Consider the following 16,842-nt stretch of genomic DNA (forward strand, 5'->3'; position numbering starts at 1 on the left):
TGATAACATTGAAATACCTATCAATGAAAGAAAAGCATCAGGATCAAGGAAAAGGGGGAGATCAACATTGTGACTGGCCAACCAAGTAAGAGCACTGGTGGAAGGAAAGCCACGGAAAGAACTCTAAGCTCTTGCTACAGATTGAAAAATTATACTGATGTGCCATGCTCTATACAGAGCATTGGTTCTGCCAAAGCAATTTATTGGCTAGGTTTGTAATATTGGATAGGTTGCCACTCCGATGCAGGATACTCGACTTAGAGTGCAGGAATTTGGAACTTAGCTTGGTTACCAGGGATAGTTCATCCACTCTTTGCAAAGGATAACATGGAATCTTTAACATCCACTAATTCATGCCAGAAGACAGGATACCCAGTTTAACGTCCATCCAAGGGATGGCACACACATTGATGAATCGCAAAACACCAGTGACAGTTTACAGCTGGCCCTGGCGTCTAAGCTATCATGCCAGTCCCTATTGAAGGATTTGGCAAATCATCATCAGAGCTGTTATAAATCCTCAGCTGTGAGGAGAGTCACTAACATTAATGAGTTGGAGAAAGCGTAGAGAAGTGATGGCATGTTTTCTGCAGCCATTTGAAGCAGGGTGTGTGGCATACAAAGGGAAGTGCTTTCCAGTCTTTCTCACATGACTGGGAATGTATGGAAATGTGGGAAGAATGTGTGTGAGAAGGTGGTACAAGCTTCTGTGAAGCATTATGGCATACATTTGGATGAAGTTCATGGAAGCCTGCAATGGTGGTCAGCTTCAAAATAGTACCTCTAATTTCGTTACTGTTCTTATTACATTCACTTCCTATATCTGACAGACTGACCACACCTGTCTGCTTGTCAAATCCACTTTGGCAATCCGTCCATGGAAACACAAATGATAGGGCAGAAGTTAAGGCAGTTGAGCAAAATGCTTTGCCTTCCTGCTGTGAAAGAAATTGCTTTGATGCAAATACAGAGCTTTAAGAGCCACAAGAGTTTGCTAATTCCTCCAGCACTCAGTTGTTGCTCTGACATGAAAGTCTCCATGTAGTGGAACTTAAAAGCAGAAGAAAATCTATTCAATTTCGAACTGTTCGATGTGCTAAGATATTACAAAGCAAACTGTAGTTTTGAGGATTTACTAATCCGCTTGCAAACTTTTATATTCAAAGCAAGAAATATATTCATTGTTCCACAAGACTTCCTTAATCAAGGAAATTAATTGGCTCCTTTGCTTGAAAAAAAAATGCTTTTGGAAAGAATCCTTGTATATTTGTTCACCATGATATAAACAGTGCATATTTCTCCACCGACTCATCGTCTATACCTTACTTTTCATTTCACTCCACAAATCCTGTGGGAAGGCTTAATTCATCCTTCCCTCACTCTGTTTTCCTTGTCTGCAACCCTCAACGGACTTCTCCAAACTTGGATGTGAGGGGAAGACAGTAAACATCCGACATCGAGTGGTTTCAAATGATTCGGATGGCATGCCAAATAAATTACATCACACACCTTTGCCTGGCTCTTTAGCCATGCAGGGAATACACTTCAAAATATCTGAACTTCAAAATAAGAGTTTTCAGAATTACCCAATCGCTTCCTGAGACCTTCAGATTAAACATCATCACCCCTATCTGACAAGGACTTCCTCTTCAACATTGGTAGTCTACTTCAATAGCTTTGACTTATGTCATAAGGTGATAAAACACATTTTTCATTCCAATGTGTTTCCTATTGAGGTGTCATTATGACAAATGATGTGTGGAACTGATGAAGAGGAGAAATGTCAAGTGTGTGTGCAAGCGCTTTGGTGATGCTTTTAATGTCCTGCTTCCAGAGCCGTTTTCTTGTAGATCTTGCAAACATATAGGTGTAAACTAATAACCATAAACAAAGTTACAGGAAAAACTTCGAACATGTCCTCAATATGTAACACAATTGTCTCCCATACTGAAAATGTTATGACAAGCTCATTTGGGCCACAAAACTGAACCAGAGAAGAAGATATCATGAGGAAATAGTTGAGTTCCATTCGCAGGTCAGGATTCACCACATGTCATTATCTGATATGCCTGGTGTTGGCTTAATGGTTAGGGTGGCGGGCTTGGGATCCGAGGGTCCTGAGTTCAAACCCCGCTCAGCTGTTGAATTAATACCAGGTGGGGTTAACTCGACCTTTCATCCTTCCGAGGTCGGCAAAACGAGTGCGAGCATGCAGGTATACTGTGTCGGAGTGGCGACCCATCCAGGATTGTGCACAATATCCAAGGAGACTGCTTAAGCAGCACCAACGCTCTGCACAGAGTATGGTCCCCATGGATGGATTACCTGATCAAAACAAACGTGCTTACCGTCTGGCATTGCAGAGCAAGTCATGTTCAAACCGCACGTTCAATATGTAAGCTCATATTGTTTTCACTAGTGTGCAATAACAATGTGCATCGCTCTACGCTTTTAATCAGCACCCAGCATTAATTAACTTATCCTTCCCAAATCAAGAGCATATTATTATGCCATCTGCCCTTTAAATCTAATAATGTAGTACTGCACTGCACCAATGCTATAACAATGCCAATGCTGTTACACCAGAACACTCAGAAATCACGATACGACAACACTTTCTTTCTGAGACTTCTCTCAGCATCACCAATCTATTGAACTCCTCCATTGACATGAGGTGTCATCACTTTCTTAAAAACCCTCCACCCAATCATGGCAATTCCTCCTGTATTTCTTCTCTCACATTGCAATGTCGGTCTTCCAAGACGTCTGCACACGTTTACTTCCCATCATCTTTTATGATTACGTTCCTTTGCTTCATTGCAATTGAACTGGGAAATACTTCCAGTCCTGGTCACTATATTTCTCCATACATTTCATATAACAGCTCTCTGTATCAGTACTACAGTCTACGTGTTTTCATTTTCATGTTTTATTTATGGGAGGTTTCATCTCAAATTGCCCAAGCACAGCATGCTATTCAAGAATCAAGATAAGACATGCCATTCTACAGTAAATCATGGAAGCTGTAAAAAAAAAATTACATCGTTTTCATTCTATACCTGATAATTATTGATCAACAGCACTCTGCAAACGTTTTACTGTATTTACACTGTACTTTAGTATGCATCAAACACCCCGTGTTTTGAAAAATATTCTCGTATTGATGGAGTTGTACTTTTTTTTTTCTTTCTTTTTCTGTTATAGCATTTCTGCAAAATATTTCGGATTTTCGATTTTGTTTAGACCTCAAACAAGGAACTGAATTTTTGTTTTTTTTCCAATTTTGACCCCACTACCTTTTAGAGGCCATTTTTGGAATCAGTGACACAGAATTACTATAGGGTGTTCTTACTTTTATAAAATTCGAAAAATTTCACATTTGGTCAAAGCCACCCAAGAGCGGGGGTATTTAATTTTTACCCGATCATGGTGTGGGTCGAAACAAAATCGAAAATCTGTAATATTTTACAGAAATGCTGTTGAGGGCTAGTGTAACAAAACAAAAGTTTGATGAGATCAATATGAAATTATTTTTCAAAAACGGGGCATACATGGTATAAAAATGTATTTTTAATGGTTTGGGTTTTTGTAGTAAAGTGTAAGGGGGGGTGGCTAGTGGAGAGCATTCCATCACACTTAAATTTTAAACCAAACTTTTTCCACACGTCCTTTTATATTGGTTCACGAGTGCCAGTCAGATTGACCACTATTGGCTGCTCTTAGAGCACCCTTATTCTGGACATTTCCATCTGTCTGTCTGTCCGCGAAACTTTGGTCAAGCCTAGGGGCTAAACCACTCAACCGATTCCAATGAAATTTGGTAGGTAGGACCAATATTTCTGGGAACCGTGTGCTTTCGAATATGGGACCCCGGGCCCTAGCAACGGCATAGCAACGGCCCTTTAAAGTGGTCAAAAAAAATCGAAAAAAAAAATCGAAAAGTCGAAGCTTAGAGTTCTGTGCGCAATCCATCTAGCTCCCTTCCTGCCAATTTGCAGTCCTAACAAAAAATATTTGTAGGAGGAGATAGGTTTTGGGCGAGTACATGTCTAACATTTCAGAAACGGTTAATTGTGAATATCTCTAAGAGAAAGAGTCTGATTTTGATGAAACTTGGGTGAAATGTGTACAATGTGGCTAGCATGTACACAAAAATGAATGGTTGCTATGCACACCTCCGTTGCTTAGCCTCAGCTGAAATACTTTATCGTACATTGTACACTTATTGTGGACTATACAAAAAAATCAATACCTCCGAAACTGGACCTCCATGGGACCTGTTTTTTTGTGCGCAAGGAGAATGTCTTACAGCATCATATAAAAAAATAAAATATTTTGCGAATAGATAAATGGAATTACCAGGGCTGCTATTTGTTAGAGTCTCTTTGGAAACATGCCTGAAATTTCACACGGCGGGTTTCTGGGCACAAACTAAGAGGGCTGTGATAATCATATTTATTGTGCTAAATTGATTGATAGCATGTACATAAATATCGGCGAGGCGCGTCGGCCAGCTTTCCATCTAGAGCGAGCAGCCATATCGCCGACCGGCTTGTATTCGTTATGTCTGTGTGTCTGTCTGTCTGTCTGCCTGTCCAGAGCATAACTCCGTGGACTTTGATCAGATCTTGATGAAACTTGGTTATGTGTTCGATATCAATGTCTAGTTGTGTTTTACTGGATGAGGGCGTGCCACGCCCATTGTGGGCGGAGCCACGTTTAAAAATATCCATTTTCAGGGGTAGTCGCATTAAAAATCTATCTTCTCCGAGGGAATTGACAGAATGGAATGGGTTCTTCGGTATTTGAATAGAAAAATTAATTATCTAAAACTTGTCATTGTCCCATTTTTCATTTTCGTCCCAAGGTTAAGGTCACAAGGTCAAAAACATCGAAAAATTGCGAATTTTGACATAAAAATCATACGACCGCCCAAACTTTGAGAGCTGGGATGACAATATTTTTTATGCATAATCTTGTCATTCCCCACCAAAAGTCTTGAAACTATTTTGCTCTATCTCGAACGCCTTGCCCGTGTTGCCCCCTTCAAGTTTGTTTTTACGCTGATTTCATCAAGGTTTGGATAATCCGAGGAATGTGAAATGCCATATAGCTTATGTGACGTTATATTGTTCCTGGAATGTTCCAGAGGAAGTTTTGCACCAAAGGTCATAATCCTTGAGCTTTGACCTTTAAAGGCCACAAAGGTCAAATTTTCAGTTGTGGGAATCGAACCGGGTTTTCGACCTTCTTCGACAAGCTTCTCCTTGTCAGGAGAAAAGGATACAGAGTCCAGGGACAGTTGGGTGCGACTGGGTAAAGTGGGTAGAGATAGTGATGGGTTTGGGACACAAGATTTAGCTGCAAACACCGAGTTTAGACATTCAGCTTTATCACGTGTGGAATCAGCAGTGCGGCCATTTGAGGTAAGGGAGGGGATGGAGGGGGAACATACACCAGAAACAGATTTGATTAAACGCCACCAGGATTTTGAGGAGGGAGAGAGGTTTGAGAGTTCAGACTTGAGATGAGAAAGATGTTGTTTTCTGGCTCTCCTGAGGGTAGCTACACACTTGTTCCGAGCTTTGTGGAAAGAACTGAGATTGCCCTCAGTTGGGTTTGCTTTCCATGAGGCAAAGGCAAGTTGTTTCAGGACAACTGCCTCGCCACAAGCTTCAGTAAACCAAGGGCGGGAGGAAGGGTAAGACAACTGAACACGAGAGGGGATAAATCTGTGCATGACAAGGTGGAGAGCTTGCTTTCAAACCTCGAGTCAGATTCTGCAACCGGTCCAGACGGCATCAGCCCACGTGTCCTCAAAGCCTGCTCTTCTGCTCTTGCTCACCCTCTCTCTGTTCTATTCACCCTCTCATTTTCCCAAGGTCATCTGCCATCTGCTTGGAAATCTGCTAACATCACTGCCCTGCATAAAAAAGGTGCAAAAACAGATCCCTGTAACTATAGACCAATCAGCCTTCTCCCAATCATCAGCAAGGTTATGGAATCCATCATCGCTTCAGACATGAAATCCTTCCTCTTCTCCAATGGCTTGATTTCCAATCATCAATTTGGTTTCAGACCAGGTCACTCTACCCTAGATATGCTGCTACTGCTCTCCCATCAATGGACGGAGGTCCTCAATGCCAGACAGGAAATCCGAGCCGTATCCCTGGACATATCACGTGCTTTTGACACAGTCTGGCACCCTGCCCTACTCACCAAACTCTCTTCCCATGGTATTCAAGGCCATCTCCACTCATGGCTCGCAGACTTCCTCTCCTGTCGCAGTCAACGTGTGGCCCCTAAATGGAGTTCTTTCATCCCCTCTTCCTGTGCAGGCTGGAGTTCCTCAAGGTAGCGTTCTGGGCCCTGTTCTTTTTCTGGTTTTCATCAATGATCTCTCAGACTCTCTGGAAAATCCTCTATTTCTCTTTGCCGATGACTCAACCCTCTGCCGTACCATCTGTCATCCCTCAGACCGGCAAGCAGCAGCTTCTTCGCTCACTGCAGATCTGGATAAAATCACAAACTGGTCCAACACGTGGAACATGTCTTTCAATCCAGACAAATCTCACACTCTCACTATGTCTCTTCGAAAGGACCGTTTACAAAAACCCCCATCCACTTTCTCAACAATCCTCTGGAAGAAGTCTTTTCTATCAAGCTTCTGGGTCTCACTATCTGCCATGACCTTTCCTGGGAAAGTCACATTTCCAACCTTGCCTCAAAGCCAGTCGCCGACTGGGAATCCTCCGTCGTGCAAAGTCCTTCCTCGGCCCTCTTGAGCTCCTGACCACTTACAAAGCTTTTGTCCGTAGCCTGATGGAGTACTGCTCTCCCCTCTGGGCTGGTGCTCCTGCCTCCCACCTTTCTCGACTTCACGCTGTCGAAACCAGGGCTTTTAAGATCATTGGCATCTCCCGCAATGAAGCTGAGTCTTTGGGCCTCTCACTCAATCACCGCAGGTTGGTCGGTGGTCTTTCTGTCTTCTACCGACTCCTCTCCAGCCTTGCCCCCCTGCTCTCTCTGCGATTTGTCCCAACCACATTTCCACAGGGCGCTCAAGGTCCGCCAACAACCCCTTCTGGTAAAACTACCAAAATCACGAATCACTGCTCATCTTCACTCTTTCATTCCTCTTTTTCCCGCCTTTGGAATAAACTTCCTCACTCTATTCTTTCCCATTCTTCCCTTCAGGCTTTCAAAACAGCTGTTCACCACCACCTCTTATCTTCCCCCATCCAAATCCTCGATCTTTTCTACCCCCGATAATCCACCCAAGCCCACTTCCTTCAATTCTCCTCCTTTCCTTCCTGAAAGTCCCTTTAATGTCCATCTTCCCCTCGCCATGTTCCCCGTCCCATCCCCATCCCTCTCCCTTCCACAGTTCACCTGTGTCTGTTCCCCAATGTTTTGTCCCTTCCACTCCCACCCCTCTTGTCTCATGCCTCCTTGCTGTGAGTTGTGTGTTAGCTCTCATACGAGCCTCGACCAAGGTATAAAAAAAAAAAAAAAAAAAAAAAAAAAAAAAAAGCTAACTCCATTAAGCTATAGCACGTATCCTGCTTCCTTATTTTAATGTCCACAACATTGTTTTGTGACGTTTAAAGGTTATGCAAATGTCAAATTTTGAAAGTTGTTGAACGAAACCGGGTTTTCGACATTTTGCAGCTAATAACCAGTCACTCGTACCATATCATGTTGATCATTTTTATAACTTGGTCAAAAATTATCACATTGTCTCATCCTTGACTTCTGAAACAATCTACATCGTCAAATACCGCTCGTGAACCATCGTCTTCAGACTTGTTCGTACTTTTTTTAAACCGAGAAAGAACACGAGTTAAAAACTGGCTGAATGGAAAACTCTGAAATGCCATTGAAGGTGAGGGTTTCGGATGTAATCCACCAAGGAATTTCCACTCATTAAAGATCCATAAAACTACCATAGAGTTACATTGTAATGCCGAGAAGGTGGACGGAAAAGCCCGGCATGCATCAGACTGTTGGAAAATACTGTTACCACATACAAAATAATTTCATTAATGCAAGCGATTCAAACGCCAATCAATTAAACGACTTAAGATTAGAGTAAATCGTATTTCCAATCTTTTGACTTTGTCTTAAGTTCAGAATACCAATCACCATCATAAACTGATTCAAATAAATAATTACAGGCATACAGATCCATAAGGCAATTGTAAACTGGTACATTCAGTCAATCATCCCTCAGTTGAACTGATGCTCTTCATTAACCAGGTCAGCTGCATATGCGCTGGTTGGTACTGCAGGTGTGTGTGTGTGTGTGTGTGTGTGTGTGTTTTCTCACACTCTAACATGTTGCTATATTCTGTGCGGGAGTTGAAGTGGTTGCAGTTTTATGAAATGTAATCTTCTGAACATCGACTTGGTGGTCGGCATTGTAAGGTTTGCCAAATTATGTATTGGATGTCTGCTCATACTCTATAAATCTTAGCTATTACTACACAAACATTGCCCCTCTTTCTGCTTTTTCAGTGCACAAGAAGCTCTTTGTTTGCTTGTGGCAAAACCAGTGAGGGGAACAACTCACTAGGTGATCTGCTCAAGTGCAGGTGGCCATGTATGATCCTTCAGAACCTGGGAACTCGAGACCCAACACAAGGCCATGCTGAGTGTGATTGGCTGGGATTCTCCATGATATTCGATGTGCTGGAAGCAGACCCCATTCCCTGTATAGCTTTTCACCATGTTGATTCAAACTACTGCTGGGAGAGGGGCCAGCCATGAACAAGAGTGCTGCTTACACCAACCTGGCCTCTGAAGGGCCAAAGCATACCACGATCAGATGAACTATAGGTCGTGCTCCTTGATGTACTCCTGAGGGTTTTTCACATTCACCAATACTGATATTCTCCCTGCCTGTTCCAGTAAGGAGATCACTGCAGCATCTTCTACAAAGCCCATATCACAAGGACAGAAAAGCCCAGAACTAAAATTTCACCCTCTTTCTCTGACCCATTGTCTTTTATGTTGAATGTTTATGCATTTCATTTTGTGCAGAGCTTATTGTAACATGAATTTACTGTAATAACATGAATGTAGCTCCAAGGAGTTACAGACTTTACAAAAGTGAGATATTGGATAATTGTTGATTACAAATGCAAGTCAATCAGCTAACCATCCATGTCGAGAATGCTTGTAAATGTGTGTGCGCATGCAATTGTACATAAATAGGTATGCTTTTTCAATCATGGAATTATTTCCTGGTTGAGCAGGAAACATCCATAATTTGAGGGGTGGGGTTGTTCAAAGTAAATTTAGTGATTAATGTTGCAGGGGAGAGTAAATCGTTCAGCTTATTCCTCATGGTTTGACATGGTGAAGGGTTCATAGGATATTGGGGAAATAAAATCTGATAGCCAGGAAAGTCAAGTGGACTTTTGGTTTCCCTGTAATCCTCGACAGTACATTACATTTCCTAATTCTATATTATTTTATTTTATTTACTATTGTTGCGAATTCGTGCCCGCCGGCGTGCGAACGGCCACGTGACTCGAATCGCGGCACGTCGCCCACCGGACGGACAATTCTGTCGTGACCCTCTCGGACTGACGCCGGGAGCCAGTCACGGGTGGGCCTTTCAGCCTCACCACGATCGTGCCAATCGGCCACCCGCGTGGGATAGGGTTGTTCGCCAAACTCGATCTACCTAAGTACCCACACAGAGGGTAGACCGGGCGATCGCAACTCTCCGCAGGTCGACTCCGGACACGGGCCGCTTAAGCGATCCGTTCTGTACTATAAGGATAACAGAGCGGTGTTATCGTCGGCCTCGACGTTTCCGATTAATTATCGGGCGTATTAAGCCCACTACCAACCATTTACGTGAAGCAAGATGGAGATTCAATTAAAGAAAAGACGAAGCGAAACGGGAAAACAGTTCAACATGATGCACATTTATTCCGCGGCACACGGACAGCACACAAATACAGCCAAACAGAATGCACATATATCAAATGCTACAAAAGAAACAATGACGCAGAGATACTACCGACTACGCGAGCACACGGCAACACTTAAACAGTTTTACTTTACAGACGGCGCCAACAACACATTTACTCAAAAGCAAAAGAAAAGGCCACCCTCAAAGACAAGGGGGCAGACGGGGCCTGTGGGCCAATATTTGCGCGGGACCTGAAGGAGCGGTCAGGTCCGCGAGACCGGGTGGGTCCTACCCACGTCTTCGTGATGAGCCGCAAATGTGGCAGCGCGGCGGTGCCCGACTTCGTGCTCCTTCGCGGGTTTCGTTGGCACCGCTTGGAGTGGGGTGGGAACGGGGCCCCCTTTTCGCACTATCTCAGCGCGGGGGAAAGGGGGAATTGTTGATGCTCTGGGGAAAGAGTATAGCTGGCTTGCTTGGGTCCCGTGACGAGCGATTCCACCGCGACCTCGTCGCCGACCGCCGTCTTCCTTGCCTTGGACCCGAGCTCCTCGGACTATTCCCCCAATTCTCCTCAGCCGACTGCCGAAAACCACCGGGACGCCCTCGCCTCCCGACTCCACTCCGCGCTCCAACCCGACTTGACTGCCTCGCAACAACAACTCTTGCGCAACAACTCTTCTTTCTCTCTGCCCCAAAACTCTCTTCGCTTTTCTGCCACTCTCCGCTCTTCCAAACTGACTCTGCCCAGATTCGCCTTGCGCTCGGCGCTTTATAGGCCGGCAGGAGAACCCATATGCAAATTTCCGGATCCGGATGAGCTCGGGGGCGGAGTCACGCTCGCCCATTGGACGGAGAAAAAGGGGCGTGAATCTCCCCTGATCCTAGAATTTGCATATCTCGATTCCACACAGACGCGCCTGGAGGCGGGGCCAAACCGCCCCGCGCTTGCTGATTGGACGGATCAGAAGTGGGCGTGTAGCATTCCTGATCCGAGTTCTCCTCAGAAAGGCCGCATTTTGCACTCGCGGCTCGGCGCGCATCTTGTACGAGCCCAGGACAGCCCGACGCTCGGTGCTCACAGGTGGTGCGGGAATGGCCGCAGAAGGAGAGAGGTGAAGGTGGTAGAGGGTTTATGGTGGTGGTTTATGGCCATGGTGCCGTTTGGAATGGCGGTGATGCGATGTTTGTGGGAGCGAGTTGTGAAGGTAAAGATTGTGGCTGTTGGCGTTATTGTTGTGAAGCGGTGTTGTGGTTGGTGGTTGTTGTGTGATGGCGGTTGAGACGTGGTTGGTTCAAAATAGAGATAGAACAGAAAAACGGCTATCTCAAAGCGTCGCAGCCCGGATGGATCACATAAAACTCTCTATACAACGGGTTTTGGCTAACTACACATGTACTTACAGAGATATCTCACCTATGGGACCTGAATGGTGGTTTGCGAATTTCCACAACCGTAACACTATTTACATGATATTGGCTTTACTGTCTCTTTCTCTGTTGAAATCGACTGTCAATGTCTATTCAATCACTTCGCTGTGGAATCTTTTTTTTCTGAACATTGGATGTAATTTATCAACCAACTTCTGAGGACTTGTAAATTGTTGTTAAAATCCATGCTTTTTGGCACTTGAGTGAGGCTGGGGAAAACACTGGAGATGGACAACAAACCTGGGCCAAGTCAGGAATGGTTAGGATGGCCCAAGGTGTGAGACAACGGGATAGTCATCACCTCTTATTTTAGATGCTTGTGGAAGTTTGCATATGGACAGAAAAGAGAGAGCCATTTTCGATACTTGAAAGATGAATGAGTCTAGGACAGGGACATTTTGGGAATAGTGCTTTGAGTGGATATATAATTATTGGTAGAACATCACAATGGTTACGATGGTACAGGCAGTTACAGTGAATGGTTACTATGAGACATTAATTCCCAATGTCCAAAGCTTTGCTTTTTGTTTACATGAGGTTGAATGGACTTTTTATTCCAGAATAATAGTTCTCTGCTGAAATTTTGTGCAGTTATATTATCTACAGTGAGCAAGTTTTAAAGGAAGTGAAATCAATCCTGGCAAAAGCATTATGGTTACACCCAAATTGGCAAATAGCATAGCCATATGTGTGTGGGAGAGAAGGTGTATCATTAAGTTCCTGGTGAAGGAAGCATCACATCAACTGAAATTCACAAGAGACTCTCCGCACAATTGCTGATGCATGTCCTTCAAGTTCTTGTGTGTTTAAACGATCGAGTGAATTGCAAAATGGCCGTGAATTGGTAAGTTGCTGAGAGTATTCTCAGATGCAAACAACTGCTTTCAATCAAGCAAACATTAAATGTGTGGAAGACTTATTTTTGGAGAATTGCCAGATTACTATCCATTCAATTCCATAAGAATTGATCATTCATCCTCATTTTAAATTAAATCAAGTTAATGTGGGGTTGGTTGGTATCAAAGGAGATGAGACGTTTGATCAAAAGCAACTTATGTGGCCATTAAAACAGAGCTCATGGAATGCTCTAAGAGGGAGAGAAGTCATTTCCTGAAGAACATTGTGGCATATCTGATGATACCTGATCCCATCGCAGACAGGTCGGTGGTCTCTTTGTCTTTACCACCTCCTTTCTGCTCTTGCACACTCTGCTCTTCCCCCTCCCCCCAAATCAGGTTTCTGCAGCTCTCACACGGTCCACCATCAACTCCCTTCCGGTGAAACCCTAAAAATATAGAATCACTGTTCACCACCACTCATTCATTCCTCTTTTTTCACACCTGTGGAATCAACTTCCCCATTATCTTTAATGCCATTCTTCCCTCCACGTCTTAAAGACAGCTGTTTTCCACCATTTCAGATCACCCCCAATCTAAAACTATGATCTTTTCTGCCCTCGTTAACCTCATCCCCCCAACCCCCATCCAATTCCCAAGCCCATCTCCATCCTCAGTTTTTCCTTCCTGAGAGTTTCCTTCTGTATCCATCCTATTTACCTCATACATCCTTTTATGCCCCCTCATTCCTCCCCACACCCATTGTTTGTCCATGTCTTACTCTATTGTCCTTCAACTCAGCTGTTGGTGTCCCCTCCCCATCTTTCTCTGCTGTTCCTTTTGTTCTGCTGCATCCTGACTCGTTCAGTGTTCTCGCACTTCCACGAACCTTGATTCCATATCCAAAAGAAAGAACACCGACATCAATCATTACCTGCCAGATTTGAACTGATCCAACATGGAGTGGGGACATGGTTCATCCCCACCACCAAAAATAATCAAGGTTCAGCCATCAGATGGAAAGCTTATGGCAGTAGAGTTTTGGGTTCTTAATGCTTTAACTTTTTGGAATTTCTTGAATGTGGGAAAATCAACAATGTATTACAGTGACGTGTAGTGCAATTAAGGAGAGACAAGCAATTTGCAGACAATGGCCAGGTATGCTCTTTCAGGGGTCAGGACATGAATTTCCTGCGGGATAATTCTCACCCTCACAAAGAAATTCCAACTACTAATGCTCGCTTAGACATGGGTTGGAATGTTGTAAATTATTCACCTTCAGGCCAGGCTCATCATCTTGTGATTCACATCTCTTTGGGTCACTTAAAGAACATCTGAGTGGCATTAACTTTACAAGTGATGAAGATGTCAAAGCACGTGTACTGAATGGTCTGTGCACCCAAATGTACCAAAGATAATATGATGTCATCAATGGGGGTAAGTGTGCATCTGATGCAAGGAATTACCATGAGAAAAAAGGTGAAGTCTCTCTCAACAACTTACATTATTTTCCTTTTATTTTTGATCTTCCAGAAGAAAAACTTAACTTTAACCTTCAACTACGATCATACATTAATTCCCTGACGTTATAGATTAATGAGAACGACGAAAGTGAGATTTCTATATTTTGTAAAGCTGGCTCAACTCTCGCTCCTTTGAATTCCATACTTCTTCATGTGAAGGATGATCACTTGAGACAATTCGGCAACTTCAGCTTATTCTGTGAATCAATGTAATTAATAAAGAAGTGTAACCGCTCGGCAAGTCATCGTGATCAACTCTGGACAATTGGACCTTACAGAGGTGAGAGAAAGCTTCTAATTTATGACAATGAAATACCTGATGAGCAAGATTATACAAATTACATTTTTTTTTTTACATTATGCAAGGTAATGTCTTTTAGGTGTTACTCATATACAGAGCATAAAGAAGGAGAATCTTCCTTTCTCCACATTTCAGGTGTATTCCCTTGTGTTCCGCTCGGCTGTCACTATTCTACACAGCAAGTCGAAGCAAGTCTTGCCTCTCAGCTCCCGCCAGGCTTGGGACATGAGTATTGATTTGTCCTGGCCAGCTTAAGTGACTGTCCCAGCCTTCATTACTCTTTTGGCACAAGCTATCCAAGCTCAAATGGGCAGAGCTTGTTCGTGGGCTACATCCTCACCTGTGGTTCAACCCCTGGGGCGGGAGAGACATTTCTAAATCTGCCCATTGTCGCTTAAGACGTGACCCCTGATGATGGAAAAAAAAATCAAAAAAGATTAAAGTTAGAGTTTGCCATAAAGCACATAAGGGGAAGATAAAATGGGAGAGGGGGGGGGCACAAAAAACACTGGTTTGTATTAGATATGTCGAACTGAAAACCATAACGTTTGGATTTGCGAATTTACTGTCAAAATATCAGAGAGGAAATTGAGTTGATGACTGATGACTGCAGTTTATCGAATCCATTAAGGTAATGCACAGTGAGCAGAGAAGAGGTAAACCTCATTACATATGGACTGAGGCAGAGCTATCAGGAGAGAAAGATATCATCCAATTGAATAGATGGATTGTTAAGACAGCAATTAGAAATAGGCCAAATTGTTTGTCTAAGACAAAGTAAAAAGACAATGAAAAAAGAAAGGAAACCCAAGGCCTGCCGGCGAGAAGATTCATCAGTTGTGAGCATAAAATCGATTTCCTTCCTCGGTGGGGGTCTATAACATGTGGTGGTAGTCCTGCTGGAGTAGCACTCTCAGCTTGACAGCACCATCTCAGCCATTTAGTGGTTTCCATATTGAAGAAAGGCTGACCTTGAACAGCTCGAGAAAAAGTTCTGCAGCTGAAATGATATCACAGCCAACAAAATAATTTTACATCTATAATGACCTTTTGCCAGTCAAATTATTCAGCCTATTGATGTCAGTCGAGTGAAGAATTGGTTCAGGGGAAGAATTGGTGGAGAATTCATGGTTCAGTTGGCTTTTAAAAGCTCGACCGTCCCTAAAGGGGGCAAAGATGTGATTGGCATACAAATGTAGCAACAAAAAAATTGTCATCTTTGGCTTTATGATAATATAATATTTGTTAATTAATGGAAGCAAATTGTGTCTGTTATTAATTATCAGCAGAGTCATTATGAGGAAGCTATTGGAGCTGCCAGTAAAGGCTTTCTCGACCTCGCTTGTGGAATGCTTCAAGCAAGCGACGATGTGCCAGGAATTATAATTTCACAGAGGCGTGTGAAAAGCGTTGCAAGGGATAATTAGCACGTCCATCGCAACAGGGCATGAATGGTTCCAAAATCATTTCATTTTATATCATCATAAATTCAAACAAGAGTATCGGCTTTTTATTATTTACATACAAGGCAATCGTTCGAAGTGGTTCTACCGGAATGAAACATCCTGCCATGTAATCAGCTATTGTAAGCACAATGCCATTATTGACTGCGTTTGCCAAGGAGATCCTGCGGTCACATGGTCGCCCAGTGCAATCACATCCACTCGTCCCTTTGATATATTGGTACATGTTTTGCTACTACAAGCACTACATGCCTCGTGGTTTTATGCAATTCATTCTTAACCTTGCTCTCTCTAACAGAGACACTATGTTGCTGTTTCTATCTTGCAAACCTTCTGTGTTGCTTTACTGTCCCAGTTTTTATTCTCTTGTCTCTCCCTGTTATGTCTCCACTGCACAATATCCTCACTTGGCACGTTTTGCTCTGTACCTAAATGAACAGAACGAACTGGGTGGGTTGTATCTATGCGTGTACTTGAGAGGCTCATTGGCAGTTTCTTTATCCAACTTCTTAATAATTGAGGATAAGTCTCCATTAGCACAACAATGCAGGTTCATAGGCACCACAATCCAAAGGTTTGATACAAATACATGGGACGTTTATGAAAGAATGAGATACTCACCATTATCCAAGAAAGGTCTGTATAATTAATGTTGTGTGTGTGTGTGTGTTTATGTGTCCATCAATTGGACCACACTCTGTGCAGAGCGTTGGTGCTGCCTAAGCAGTCTCCTTGGCTATTGGGTACAATCCTGGACAGCTCGCCACCCCAGCACAGGATAGCAGCAAGCTGGCACTCATTTAGCCGACCTTGGAAGGATGACAGGCAGACAACCCCACCTGGTATTAATTCAAGAGCCGAGTGGGATTTGAACTCAGGATCCTAGGATCACAAGCCCACCACCCGAAAAATTAAGATAACATAAGACGTGTGTGTGTGTGTGTGTATGTATGTATATATATATATATATATATATATATATATATATATATATATATATATATATATATATAATATATTGACATTCGTACACATGCACACACACAATCAGGGTATGCCTACACATTATAAGCAATAACGAACCGTGATTCCCCATTGTCTCGGGTCACTCGCCTGGATTTATTTTTTCATTTATATATTTTCATAATTTATAGGTTCATTTACGGACACTTTCCAATGGTTCTGTGATTTTTCCCGGTGTACTGGCTTCTAAGTCTGTCAGCACACAAAATTAATGCGCTTCCCCATTGTCACGGATCACTCACCTGGATTTTATTTTTTCTCATTTATATATATTTTGATTTACAGATACTTTCTGATACTTCTGTCAATTTTTTTTCCCCAGTGTGTCGGCTTCATTGTCCAG

At 43.1% G+C, this 16,842-nt stretch overlaps 1 long non-coding RNA gene across 1 annotated transcript in view; it reads right to left on the minus strand.

The window, feature by feature from the left end:
* The window catches only part of LOC147017065 (uncharacterized), a 40,366-nt gene that overhangs the window by 4,187 nt on the left and 19,337 nt on the right, over nucleotides 1-16,842 (minus strand). Inside the window, exons 2-3 of the long non-coding RNA XR_015049324.1 lie at nucleotides 12,971-16,285; nucleotides 12,495-12,638 (exon numbers count right to left, since the gene is read on the minus strand). This is a non-coding gene — a long non-coding RNA (uncharacterized LOC147017065). The remainder of the gene's footprint in view (nucleotides 1-12,494; nucleotides 12,639-12,970; nucleotides 16,286-16,842) is intronic.

Source organism: Eptatretus burgeri, chromosome 11 (genome assembly GCF_056783735.1).
Source record: "Eptatretus burgeri isolate ZD-2024b chromosome 11, Ebu_testis_v1, whole genome shotgun sequence".
Taxonomy (NCBI): domain Eukaryota; kingdom Metazoa; phylum Chordata; class Myxini; order Myxiniformes; family Myxinidae; genus Eptatretus; species Eptatretus burgeri.